This window comes from Meles meles, chromosome Y, assembly GCF_922984935.1.
Source record: "Meles meles chromosome Y, mMelMel3.1 paternal haplotype, whole genome shotgun sequence".
Lineage (NCBI taxonomy): Eukaryota > Metazoa > Chordata > Mammalia > Carnivora > Mustelidae > Meles > Meles meles.
Genome location: NC_060088.1, coordinates 38226516 through 38240231, shown reverse-complemented (window position 1 = coordinate 38240231; position 13716 = coordinate 38226516). Strand labels below are relative to the sequence as shown.

At 49.7% G+C, this 13716-nt stretch overlaps 1 pseudogene; it reads right to left on the bottom strand.

Annotated features, from left to right (window-relative positions):
* Positions 1-1408: 1408 nt before the first annotated feature.
* The window catches only part of LOC123935803, a 28450-nt pseudogene continuing 16142 nt past the window's right edge, over positions 1409-13716 (bottom strand).

Below are 13716 nucleotides of genomic sequence, written 5' to 3'. Positions count from 1 at the left end.
GTTGAGGTCATAGTGGCATGTCAGTTTAAATCTTCTGACTCAGCGCCATTGTGCCTACCTGGAGGTAGGTATCTGGCATGTGTCATACTGTGCATTTCTGTCGAGAGTGGCCAAGGAAATTGGGTGGGATCAGGGGCCTTGCAGGTGTCTCCCAATCTGGAGGATTTCTCCAATATGACGGGCAGAATTTCCTTCGGGAGGGTCGGTAGAGTCCTGTGCCGTGGCTCCTGAGGCCCTATCGGAGGCCTGTTACAGGTGACTTCCCATCGTGGAGGGCCTTTCGGCCAGGGCTTGGGTGACAAAAGTCTGCAAACACAAACTCGGGCTAGAGTGAGGGGCGAGGTGATGGCAGGCCCGATCTGCAGACCATAAGGGCAGTGCCTCAGGATCGGAAATTAGGGCGTCAGGGAGTTGTGGCCGGAGGCTGTTCTGTCTGTGTTGTGTGTCTCGACTGGCCACGGAATGGAGTGGTGGCCTCATGGGCCCATGAGAGATTCTGCCTCTGTGAGGATTCTGCCCAGCTCCCAAGGGATTGTTGTCTTTCAGGGGGAAGGGAAGAATGCAGTTTTCTGTCTCAGGGGTCCTGCCATAGGAGAGATTCCAGAGTCAGCTTCTAGATCCTGGCGCCTGGAGAACCCAACCGAGGGTGAGGATTTGGGCCTAGAGACATGTCACGCCCGATATGCAGGCTCCTGGTCTAGCTAGCGAGGTGGCTGGTTTGAAATTGGGCTCAGGCTGAGAGTTACAACTCCTGTTTTTGGCCAGGGCAGCCCTTCTGTGTGGGCGAGGTTTCATGGGCCATGCAGCTGGCTCCCACTCTGAGTGTTAAACCCCCATCCCCACAGCACGATTTTCCCGTTGTGGGGAAGGAGGAGTGCTCTTTATTGCTTGAGGTTCCCCCATAGGATGGGATTTGAGCTCTGGTCTGGGCACAGACGACTGACAACACAGGTTGGGTAGAGATGACAGTCCCTGGCCATGGCAGGTCCCCCCTGCAGGATGTAGGGGCTGCAGCCTGGGAGGCTGATGGGAGGTTGTGGTTCAGGCTGTGTCAGACAGAGCATTAGTGCGGAGGGCGGCTGAAGATATTGGGGTTCCTTCGAGGTCCGTGCAAGTTGATACTCACTTGGAGATTCTGAGCTGACCCCTAAGGAACTTCTTCTTTCTGGAGGGCAGGCAGAAGACTGCGTTGGAGCTCCCGAATTAACAATCTGGAGGGCTGGAGGACCACGAATTGAGGAAGGAATTCTGTACACAAAAGCGCCAGTTCCGTTCAGTGCCGAGCACCTTGCATTTGCAATGTGCAGCGTCTGACTCGAGTTCTTTTGTACCTGTGTTAGGGCACGTGTCAGATGGTTGGCAACCCTAGAGTTTGTGTATATGATGGCCGACGAGTGGAGGGGTGGCCTCATGAGGCCATGGAGGTCTTCCTAGGCTGGAGCTTTTGTTCTGCCCCGAACAGCAACCTTTCTTCCTGCGGGACAGGGGGAGTCCATTTTGATGGCAGCATTGGGAAAGACGTTGTAGCAGAAGTCCCCGCATGGATGCCTGGACGGATCAGCTCCACTTGCCCTTCCAGACTAGGAACAAGGCCGTTTGGATCTGGTGGCTCTGAGGCAAAGTGCTCAGGGGGCTGAGGTGACAGGTAGCCTCATTTTGATGGGTCACAAGGCTTGCTTGTGTCCAGGGAGACCTTAGAATGTGGCAGGAGCTTAGGCATCATACAAGATTTTCTTCCCCTGAAGGTTGGACGCAATTCACAAGAGCCAGGATGCCTTCTGGGGACAGGAGGTGTTTTGTGTTGTGGCTCAGGGGTCAAGTGTTGGACCATATGTAGGTATTCCAGAGTTTGCCTCTGGAGGCAGATGCCTGCAAACCTAGCTAGGGCTCCATTGAGGTCCTAGGAGTATGTCAGATTGCATCTTTTGACTCAGCGACATTGACCTGGATGTCTGCCTGGAGGTAGGTGTCTGGCATATGTCCTAATGCACTATTTTCAAAGGCATCCAACGAATTTGTGGTGGACTCAGGAGCATTGCAGGTGACTCCCCATCTGGGTGGCGTTTCCAAATGTGATGGGCAGAGTTTCTATCAGGTGGGTATTCAGAGTCCTGCACTGTGCCTCCAGGTGCCCCATCCTGGAAGGCCTGTCTGCCATGGCTTCAGGAAAAAAAGCCCACAAACACAAACTTGCGATAAGTTTTTGGGCGAGGTGATGACAGGACCAATCTAGGGACCATGAGGGCAGTGCTGTGGGATCTGAAATGAGGGCGACACGGGGCAGGAGTGCAGGCTTTTCTGTCTGAGTTATTGTCTTGGTTGGCCTCAAATTGTAGCAGTAGCCTCATGGGCCATGGGAGATTTTGTTTCTGTGAGGATTCTGCCTGGCTCCCAAGGGTTTGTTGTCTTTCGGGGGGAAGGGAAGTGTGCTGTTTTCTGTCTCAGTGGTCCTGGTTCAGCTAGCAAGGGGGCTGGTTTGAAAGTGGGTTCAACCTGAGGGTCACAATGCCTGTTTGGGTCCAGGGCAGCCCTTCTGGGTGGGCGTGGTCTCATGGGCCATGCTGTTGGCTCCCACTCTGATGGTTTGACTCCCATCCCCACAGCAAGCTATTCCCTCTGTGACGAAGGAGGAGTGCTCTTTTATGCTTGAGGTTCCCCCATGATTGGGGATTTGAGCTATGGTCTGGGTTGGGTAGAAATGACAGTCTATGGCCTTGGCATGTCCCACCAGAAGGTAATGGGGCCCATTACCTGGGGGGGCTGATGGGAGGTCGAGACTCAGGCTGTGTCAGACAGAGCATTACTGTACAGAGCGGCCAGAGATATTGGGATGCCGTCGAGGTCCCTTCAGGTTGATCCTCACTTAAGGATTCTGGGAAGACACCTTGGGACCTACTTCTTTCTGGAGGGCAGGCAGAAGACTGTGTTGTTGCTCTTGAATGAACAATCTGGAGGACTGGTGGGCCAGGTCTGTGGAGACGGAATTTTGAACACAGAAGCGCCGGTTCTGTTCAGTGCTGAGCACATAGCATTTCCAATGTGCAGCGTCTGAGTCCAGATATCCAGTACCTGAGTCAGGGAACGTGTCTGATGGTCGCTCACGCTGGAGTTTGTGTCCATCTATATGGACAGCAGGTACACCTTTGCTACTCTCCATATACCTGGGGCTATTTATAAAGAAAGGGGCCATTTAATAGCAGAAGGAAAAGGAATTAAAAACAGAGGAGAAATATTGGCTCTCCTCCAGGCTATCTATGACCCAAAAGAGGTGGCCATTATGCATTGCCTGGGACACCAAAAGGGGAGTGATCTGATCACAAAAGGAAACCAATTAGCTGTTCAAGCTGCGAAGAAATCAGCTCGAGAAACAGTACAAGAACTAGTTACACTCCTGGCTCCAGCCATACCAGAAACACCAAAGTTTTCAGAAGATGATTTAAAGTATTTACAGAAATGGGATAAATTGGTCTATGAAGGGGACTGGGCTAAGACTGAAGCGGGATAAATAATTCTTCCCCGAAGACTAGGCAAAAAGTTAGTAGACCAGTTACATCAGGGTACTCATTTGAGTACATGCAAACTCAAGGAGCTTATAGGCAAGCAGTTCCAGGTTTCTAAATTAGGGTATATGGTACAGGATGTAGTTGATAGATATGCTCAATGCCAGGCAGTTAATGTGGGAAGAACTAAAATGGGAAGTGGGAAAAGAGAAAGAGCTTAGGAACCAGGAATTTGCTGGTAAATAGATTTTACAGAAATGAAACCTGGAAAATATGGGCACAAGTACATGTTAGTTTTTGTTAGATACGTTTTCAGGCTGGGTAGAGGCTTTTCCTGCCAAACATGAGACAGCAGGAGTGATAGCCAAAAAGCTACTAGAAGCAATAATTCCTAGGTTTATGCTGCCTCACGCAATCAGGTCAGAAAATGACCCTGCATTTGTGAGTTCAGTCTCACAGGCATTGGCCAAGGCCATGGGCACTAAGTGGAAACTACATTGTGCCTACCTGCCCCAGAGTTCTGGGAAAGTAGAGAGAATGAACTGGACTCTTGAAGAGACCTTGAGAAAACTAATTCTGGAGACTGGCAGTGGATGGGTGGATCTCCTTCCTTTTGCCCTCCTCAGGGCATGATATACACCATTTAAGCAAGGTGACCCCATTTGAAATAATATTTGGGAGACACCCCCCCATCCTCGACTACAAGAGGTTGCCCTAGCAGAAATGACTGATCAGTCTGTACTCCAGTCACTGCAGGCATTACAGTCTGTCAAATAAATTCTCACTCAGGGATCCGGACTGCCCACACTGGGACAGAGACGGAGGTGGTACCACATCCTTAACAACCCGGGGACTTGTTTTGGATACGTCGGGATCAAGTAGGAAACTTGGAGCCTCGCTGGAAGGACCATTTACTGTTATCTTGAACACCCCCACAGCAATAAAAGTAGAAGGAATTAGGGCCTAGATTCATGCGGGTCCTGTCAAACGAGCCGAGGACAAGGACACCCCCCAGAGATGGAAGGTGCAGTCAACAGACCCCACTGACCATGGACTAAAGCTAAGACTAAAAGAACTGTGAGTTTATTGTTTCTCCTATTGTTACCTGTTTATGTTAAGTATAGGTAGGAAATTAGATGAACGAAATTATGAAAAATGGAAAATGTTATACAAAGTGGTAAATGGCTAACTCATTAGCCAACTGTGCATGAGTGTCATTTGTACAAAAGAAAACTAGAGGGATAAAAATGTAGACTTACATGCTCAGTATAACCCCTTATAACCAGAGAACATAGAACTGGCTGAAAAGTCAAGGATTTGCCTAATCTCCAAAGAAAAGGGGGGAATGTAAGGGCCTGGTTGGCCATAGGGAGTCATTTTGTGTTTATGTAGTGAACTTAGATTGACCCAACCCTCCCAGAGGAGCTTACTTGCAAAGCCGAGATACAAGGGCGGGTAAGGCCAGGTGAAGACATCCAATCAGTGGGGAGCACATATATCTACTAGGGCAAATTGAAATTCAACTGGCCACCTCTGTGTTACCTAACAGTTGTGTGTGTGTGTGTGTGTGTGTGTGTGTGTGTTTGTGTGGCAACCTAGGATGCCTGTGCAGTTTTCTCTGTGTATTGCAATCCCATTAGCCACCTGTGTGTGGGCTGGGCTCAACCACCTCTCTAAAAGCTGTGAGGTCTGTGAGATTGCAGAGGGGAGCAGGAGGAGTCAGAGTAGCCATTAGGGGAGTCATTGGGAGCAGCCTTGTCGCCCCAAGCAGTAGCACCAGCAGCAGCAGCGGCAGCGCCACTGTGAGTGGCCTTGCCGCCTCAAGCAGCAGCACCAGCAGCGGCAGCGCTGCCGCAATTGGCCTCACTGCCTTGAGCAGTAGCACCAGCAGCAGCAGCAGCGCCACCGTGAGTGACCTTGACGCCTTGAGCAGTAGCACCATCAGCAGCAGCACCACCGCGGGCAGTAGCACCAGCAGTGGCCTCGCCGCCCTGAGCAGGAGCATCAGCAGCAGCAACAGCAGCAGCGCCATCGCAAGCAGCCTCGCTGCCTCAGGCAGTGCCACCACCGGACGCAGCCTCTCAGGAGCCAACGGTGCAGCCTCATCAGGAGCAGCATTGGTGGGAGCCTCGTTGGCTGCAGCCTAATCTGGGGAGCGGCTTCACCGGGAGCGGACTGTGGTACAGTGAGGGTGGGGCAGGGAGCCTCCAGGAGGGACCCCATTGTCTGGGAGACAGTGGCCCCAGTATGGCTCAGGCATGGCTCAGGCACCTACTGGTCAGCTTCTTTTCTAATGCATAGGGGTCAGGAACCTACCGGTCATTTTGTTTTTAATGGATGGGGCTCGGGCACCTACTGGTCAGTTTGGTTTCTAATGCAGGGGCTCGGGCACCTACCAGTCACTTTGATTTCTAATGCATGGGGCTCAGGCACCTACTCGTCACTTTGGTTTCTGATGCATGGCACAAAATAAATCTTTGCTTGATTTTCGCTTTGTGTAAGTCTCGTTCCTTTGATTATGGACCCTAACAATGTCATTTCCAATGTGCATCATCTGAATCGAGATCTCCAGCCCCTGAGTCAGGGCAAATGTCAGATGGTCATTCATGTTGGTTTTATGTCCATGATGGCCGACGAATAGAAGGGTGGTCTCATGAGGCCATGGAGGTCATCTCAGGCTGGGGCTTGTGAACTCTCCAAACAGCAAGCTTTCCTTCTGTGGGACGGGGGGTCCTTTTTGATGGCAGCAGCATACCCCGTATGGAAAGACATCATAGCAGAAGTCACCACATGGATGCCTGGAAAGCCCAGCTCCGCTTACACTTCCAGCCCAGTAATAAGCCAGTTTTGATCTGTTGGCTGTGGGGCAAAGTGACCAGGGAGCTGAGGTCACTGGGAGTCTCCTGCTGATGGGTCACAATGCTGACTTGAGCCCAGGGAGATCTTAGGATGTGGGGCGGGTTCAGGCACCATGCAGGATTCTCCTCCCCTGAGGGTTAGATACAGCACCCAAGAGCCAGGTTGCCTTTTGGGGCCAGGAGATGTGCTGTTTTTTGCATAAGGGACCTAGCCTTGGAACATAGGTGAGTACTCCAAATATTCTTCTGGAGACAGATGCCTGCAAACCTAAGCTAAGATTCCAATGAGATCCTAAGGGCATGTCAATTTCCTCTTCTGACTTAGGGCCATTGACCTGGATGTCTTCCTGGAATTGGGTGTCTGGCATGTGTCAGAATGTGCATTTCTGACTAGAGTGGCCAACGAAATTGGGTGGGCTTAGGGTCCTTGAAGGTCTCCCCCAATCTGGAGGGTTTGTGCAACTGTGATGAGCAGAATATCCTTCAGAAGGGCAGGAGAGTCCTGAACTGTGGCTCAAGAGACCCCATCCTGGAGGGCCTGTGGGCCAGGGTTTTGGGGACAAAATTCTGCAAACAAAAACTCAGTTTAGGATGAGGGGCAAGGTGATGGCAGGCCCGATCTGCAGACGGTGAGGGAAGTGCCTCGAGATCTGAAATTATTTCGATGGTGAGGCGAGAGTGCATGCTCTTCTGTCTGGGTTGTGTGTCTCGGTTGGCCAAGGAATAGAGTGATGGCCTCACGTTCCATGGAAGATTCTGACTCTGTGGGGATTTTGCATGGCTCCAAAGGTTTTGGTGTGTATCTGGATGAAGGGAAGAGAGCTGTTTTCCGTCTCAGGGGTCCCTCCATAGTAGGGATTCCAGATTTGGATTCTGTGTCCGGGCGCCAGGAGAACCCGACCGAGGGTGAGGATTTGGGCCTAGAGGCATGCCAGTCCTGAAATGCGGGCTCCTGGTCCAGCTAGTGAGGGGACTTGTTTGAAAGCATGCTTAGGCTGATGGTTACAATGCCTGTTTTTGCCCAGGGCAGACATCCTGGGTGGGCGTGTTGTCATGGGCCATGCAGCTGGCTCCCACTCTGAGGGTGTGACCCCCATCTCCTCAGCAAGCTTTTCCAGCCATGGGGAAGGAGAAGTCCTCCTTTGTGCTTGAGGTTCCCCCATAGGCCGGGATTTGAGATATGGTCTGCATACAAATGCCTGAACTCCCAGGTTTGGTAGACATGACAGCCTAGGGTCATGGCCAGTCCCACCTGCAGGAGATGGCACCTGCTACCTTGGGGGCTGACTGGAGGTAATGGCTCAGTCTGTCACACAGAGCATTAGTGTACAGTCGGCCTGGATATTGGTTTCCATCTAGGGCCGTGCAGGTTGATCCTCACATGGCGATTCTGGGCAGACCCATAGGACCCTTCTTCTTTTTAGAGGGTAGGCAGAAGGCTGCGTTGTGGCTCTAGAATTCCAAATATGGACAGCTTGTTGGCCAGGAGGGTGATGATGGAAGTCTGCATGCAGAAGCGCCATTTCTGTTCAGTGCTGAGCACATGGTAGTTCCAATGTCCATCGTCTGTCACCAGATCTCCAGCACCTGATTCAGGGCGAGTATCTGATGGTCGCACATGCTGGAGTTTGTGTGCATGATGCTAGATGAATGGAAGGGTGGCCTCATGAGGCCATGGTAGCTTTCCCAGGCTGGGGCTTGTGAGATGCTCTGAACAGCAGGATTTTCTTCTGTGGGACTGGAGGAGTCTGTTTTGATGGCTCCATGGTCCCCCAAATGGAAAGACATGGTAGTAGAGCCGACCGCATGGATGTTTGGAAAGCCCAGCTCAGCTTATCCTCTCAGGCCAGGGACAAGGCAGTTTCAATCTGATGGCTCTTAGGCAAGTGCCCAGGGGGCTGAGTTGATGAGGAGCCTCATGCTGATGGGTCAGCATGCTGGCTTGTGTCCAGGGACACATTAGAATGTGGCAAGAGCTCAGGCGCCATGCAGGATTCCCCTCCCCTGAGGGTTGGATGCAGCTCCCAAGATTCAGGTTGCCTTCTGGGGACAGGAGGTGTTCTGTTTTTTGGATCAGGGACCTAGTGTTGGAACATATGTAGGTACTAATGTAGAGGCCTGCTTAGCCAGAGGAACTTACTTATAAACCCTGGATATTGGGGCTGGACTGGCCAGATTGCCTTTTCCAATCAGTGGGGTGTGCATATAGTAAATGTGGTGACTTGAAAACTCTTTGGCCACCTGTGTGTGGGCCAGGTTCAACCACCTCTGTAAAGGTTAGTCTGTATGGCTGGTGGTGGTGGGAGATAAGTAGGAGGTGTTAGAATAGCCCTTAGAGAATAGGAGGAGTTAGAATAGCCATTAGAGAATTAGGAGGAATTAGAATAGCTTTTAGAGAAGTAGAAGGAGTTAGAATAGCTGTTAGAGTAGTAGAAGGAGGTAGAATAGCCATTAGAGTAGCCATTGGGAGCTGTTAGGGTAGTCGTAGGAATGATAGTATCGGGGTTGTCGGGAGCGTCAGAGCTTCAGGATCATCGGTAGCATTGGAAGCGGCATTGCTGGGAGCGGCACCGCCAGGAGTGGCCTCGCCTCCCCGAGCAGCAGAGCTGCCGGCGCCCTGCCTCATAGAAAACTGCCTCGCTTCCCAGAGCTGTGACCTCTCCAGAGCGGCGTCATTCTGGGGAGCAGCATCGTCGGCGTGTGGCCTCGTCAGAGAGCAGCCTGGATCAGGTCTGCCTCTTCATCATTGGTTGCAGCCTTCGTCCAGCATTTGGCCTCGTCCAGAGCGGCCTCATCTGGGGAGCGGCCTTTTCTGAGTGGCGTCATTGGGAGCAGAGTCTGTGTCATCAGGGTTGTCGTCCTCGTCATCATTACCTCTTTGTCAACAGGAGCAGCGAACTCATCATCATCTCTTCTACATAAGAAATGGCCCCCACTGGTCAGTTTCATTTTCGATGCTTGGTGTGAAATAAAGCTTTGCTTGATTTTCACTTTGTGTCAGTCTGGTTCCTTTGATCACAGACCCTAACATTGGGGCTTACCCAGGATCAAACAATGAGAACTGAGCCATCATCAGAATTTATGGGAAAAGCCTCCGGAGGTTTTGGGATCTTGTTCGTCTGTCTGGTTGGAGCTCAGTGCATGACCCACTGGATAGAAGCTGGATGGAGCCATGCTCCCTAGTGATGGAGTGGATGCAGGGATGGCCCATTCCTCTGTTGGTAGATTGACATGGGTTCAAGTACACCTTGGCGGTTGGGGGATTTCAAGTCCCCTTAGATAGACAGTGGGTTCGAGTCCCCCTAGATGGTCACCTGGGGATTCGAGTCCCCCTTGGTTGTCACCAAGGGGTTTGATCCCCCTAGGCAGTCAGGAGGTTTGCATCCCCCTAATCAATTTTCGGGGGTTCACATCCCCCGAGGTGGTCATTAGGGGTTCGAATCCCCCTAGGTGGTCAGGGGTCTGAGTCCCCCTAGAAATTCCCCACCAGTTGCAGGACCACTGGGCCTGCAGTTGTCTTTGTCTTGTCTTTTTGTTGTCATCTGTGTTGCTTGTTGTGTTTGGGTGAATGGGACAGACAGAGAGTAAGGGAACTCTCGTCTCTCTGTTCCTCATAATAGATGTGGGGATTTGTCCTCACTCATTTCGTGGGTTAAGGGCTATAACTAGAGCCAACTGGGGTTATTCTAACTTGGAGAGAGACTTTAAGGAATATTCCCAAGCAGTTGGCAAAACTCCCTTTGTTTTGGGGAATTCCTTGCCTTCTCTGGCCCGACGTGGACTGCCTAGCCCCTCACCTTGCTGATAAGGGTCATAATTTGATTTTTAACCATATCTATTCTGAGTTTTTTGTCATTTGTAATTGATTTAATTCTCTTGTCAGATGAAGTCCACCTTAAAGGAAATTCATATATGAGACTTTAAGATCAAATATGGTTCTTTGATATGTTGAAATCCTGGGAATGAATTTCAAGAAGTAAAAGTTTCACTCGCACTAAACCAGAATTAATACGGTGACTCAAGGTAAGAATGAGTCTCCAGGAGCTTTCCAAGAAAGGCTCATTGAAGCCTAAAAATGTATAGCCCGATCAACCCTGAGGCACCCAAAAATCAGGGGGCAGTGAATCTTGCTTTTGCCAGTCAGTCAGCCCCGGATTAAGGAGGAAACTTCAGGAAATTGAAGGATTTCAAGGGAAGAATCTGATTGAGCTTGGGAATAGCAGAAAAGATGCACAGGGGGATGAAAAACAGACAAAAAGCTGGTTAAGGTTTTGACATTACATGAGATAGGTAGAGGATAGTAAATAGAAGGAAAAGCCTAAGCACAGAGAAGGCAGCTGGGAAGTCTTAGATTCAGATAAGTGTGTTTCTGTAAGGAATAAAGACAGTGGGCCAGGGAGGGCAATGCTGGCCACCAGAGTAAAAAATGAAGTGGAGGGGAAATCAGTTGATTTTTTTTGGTGGACACGGGAGCCAAATTTTCATCATTACTTAAACCTATGGGAAAACTCTCTGGAGAGGAAGTTTGGGTACAAGGACATAAATGGACAACAGAAAGGACTTTAAATCTGGCCTCAAGAGTAGTAAAACATTGGTTTTTGGTCCACCCTAATGCCACATATAATTTGATGGGAAGAGACCTCCTCCACAAGTTATGAGCTGGCATTCAGTTCTCGGAAGTAGATGTGACTGTAACCTTGAGACAACACCCTGTACAGGTGCTTATGGCAGCAGTAGATGAATACCTCCTTTACAAGCCAGTCTCAAAATCAGAGGAGATAAAGGTGGAGAGCCTTCTCCAAATCCTACAGGTCAAGTTTCCCAAGGTCTTAGCAGAAGGGAAGCCCCATGGCTTTGCCAGGGGACAACCTCCAGTGGTGGTACAATTAAAGGTGATGGCTATGGCTGTTCATTTTTGGCAGCACCCCTTCGCCGGGAAGCAATGGAAGGGATCAAAAAGCACATTAACCACCTCCGAGGAGAAGCGATCCTAGTTCCTTGCAAATCTCCATGGAACACAACTTTGATGCCCATCAAAAAGGCTGAGACTGTAGAGTACTGACACATTCAGGAATTGTGGGAAGTTAATAAACGGGTAGAAGATATCCACCCAAAGGTAACTAACCTGTATACTCTCTTCTCCCTCCTGGGCCCCAAAAGAACTGTGTATACCATCTCAGATCTCTAGGATGCATTTTTCTGCATATCTTTAGCATGTGAATCTCAACCACTTTTTGCTTTTGAGTGGTCCAACCCTCAGTCAGGATTCCATAATTTTTAATGGGGCACTACACGAGGATTTGCATGAGTACAGAACCTCCAACCCAGTAGTCACTCTGCTACAGTATGTTGATGACTTGCTAGTATCCGCTAAGGATGATGAGTCATGTTTGAGGGGGACAAGTACTCTCTTACAGACTCTGCAAGAAAAAGGGTATCGGGGGTCAGCAAAGAAAGCACAGCACTGTCAGAGCCATGCCACATATCTAAGCTTTTTTTTTTTAAGATTTTATTTATTTATCTGACACAGAGAGAGAGATCACAAGTAGACAGAGAGGCAGGCAGAGACAGAGGGGGAAGCAGGCTCCCTGCTGAGCAGAGAGCCAGGTGCGGGGCTCGATCCCAGGACCCTGAGATCATGACCCAAGCCGAAGGCAGCGGCTTAATCCACTGAGCTACCCAGACGCCCCGCCACATATCTAAGCTAAGCTTTGATCTCCACGAGGAAATGAATTCACTGAGTCCAGGAAAGAGGTGATCACCTGATACCCCCACCCAACCACGTCGTGACAAGTCAGAGAGTTTCTTGGATGATGGACTTCTCTGTGCTGTGGATACTGCAGTTTGCAGAGATTGCCCAACCTCCCTTTGAAATGGCAAAAGGGGGAGCTCACTATGATAGAGTGGACAGCTGAGGCAGAAGGAGCATTTCTGGAATTACAAACAGCTGTACTGAGTGCATTGGCCATCCCAGATGTTACCAAGCCCTTTCACTTGAATGTGGATGAAAATGCAGGCATGGCCAAAGGAGTTTTGACTCAGAATCTGGGGCCTTGGCAAAGGCCAGTAGCCTATCTTAGCAAGAAACTAGATCCAGTAGTGGCGGGGTTTCCCTCTTGCCTCTGCATAATTGCTGCCATGGCCCTCTTGGTCAAGGATGCAAGTAAATTGAATTTGGGGCAAAATCTCATCTTGACCACCACCCACGCTATCAAGGGCCTTCTCCGACTAGACCAGACCGATGCATGACAAACACCTGAGAGACGGGGTATCAGGCCCTCCTCCTCAATGTACCAAGAGTGACCTTACGACCCCTGGAATTGCTAAATCCAGCCACGTTGCTGCCAGAGGAACTGGCTGACCATCCACACAACTGCGGGGATGTCCTAACCCAAGTTGCAGGAATAATATCGAATCTCAGAGACATTCCCCTCCCGGATGCCGAGACGACTCTGTTCACAAATGGGAATAGCTACGTGGTCAATGGAAAGAGGTATGCGGGGGTTGCGGGGGTTTATCCAGAAATTCTTTACAGCAGCCCTGCCACATGAAACTTTGGCACAAAAAGTGGAACTGATTGCAGGCACTAAGGCACAGCAGATGGCCAAAGGTAAAACAGCCAACATCTATATGGACAACAGGTATGCCTTTGTTACTCTCCATATACATGGGGCTATTTATAAAGAAAGGGGCCTATTAACAGCAGAAGGAAAAGGAATTAAAAACAGAGGAGAAATATTGGCTCTCCTCCAGGCTATTTGTGACACAAAAGTTGTGGCTGTTATGCATTACCTAGGACAAGAAAAGAGGACTGATCTGATTTCAAAAGGAAAGCAATTAGCAAATCAAGCCACAAAGCAAGCAGCCCAAGAAACAGTACAATAAAGAGTTACACTCCTGACTCTAGGTCTACCAGAAAAACTGAATTATTCAGAAGAAGATTTAAAGTATTTACAGAAATAGGTTAGATTGGACTATGAAGGGGAGGGGCTAAGACTAAAGCAGGAAAAATCATTCTTCCTCGAAGACTAGGCAAAAAGTTAGTAGACCAGATACATCAGGGTACTCATTTGGGGACATGCAAACTCAAGGAGCTTATAGGCTAGCAGTTCCAGGTTTCTAACTTAGGGCGTGTGGTTCAGTATGTAGTTAATAGATGTGCCAGGTAGTTAATGTAGGAAGAACTAAAATTGGTAAGGTAAGAAATATATTTTACAGAAATGAAACCTGGAAAATATGGGCACAAGTACATGTCAGTTTTTGTAGATACATTTTCAGGCTGAGTAGAGGCTTTTCCTGCCAAACATGAGACGGCAGATGTGGTAGCCAAAAAGCTACTAGAAGAAACAATTCCTAGG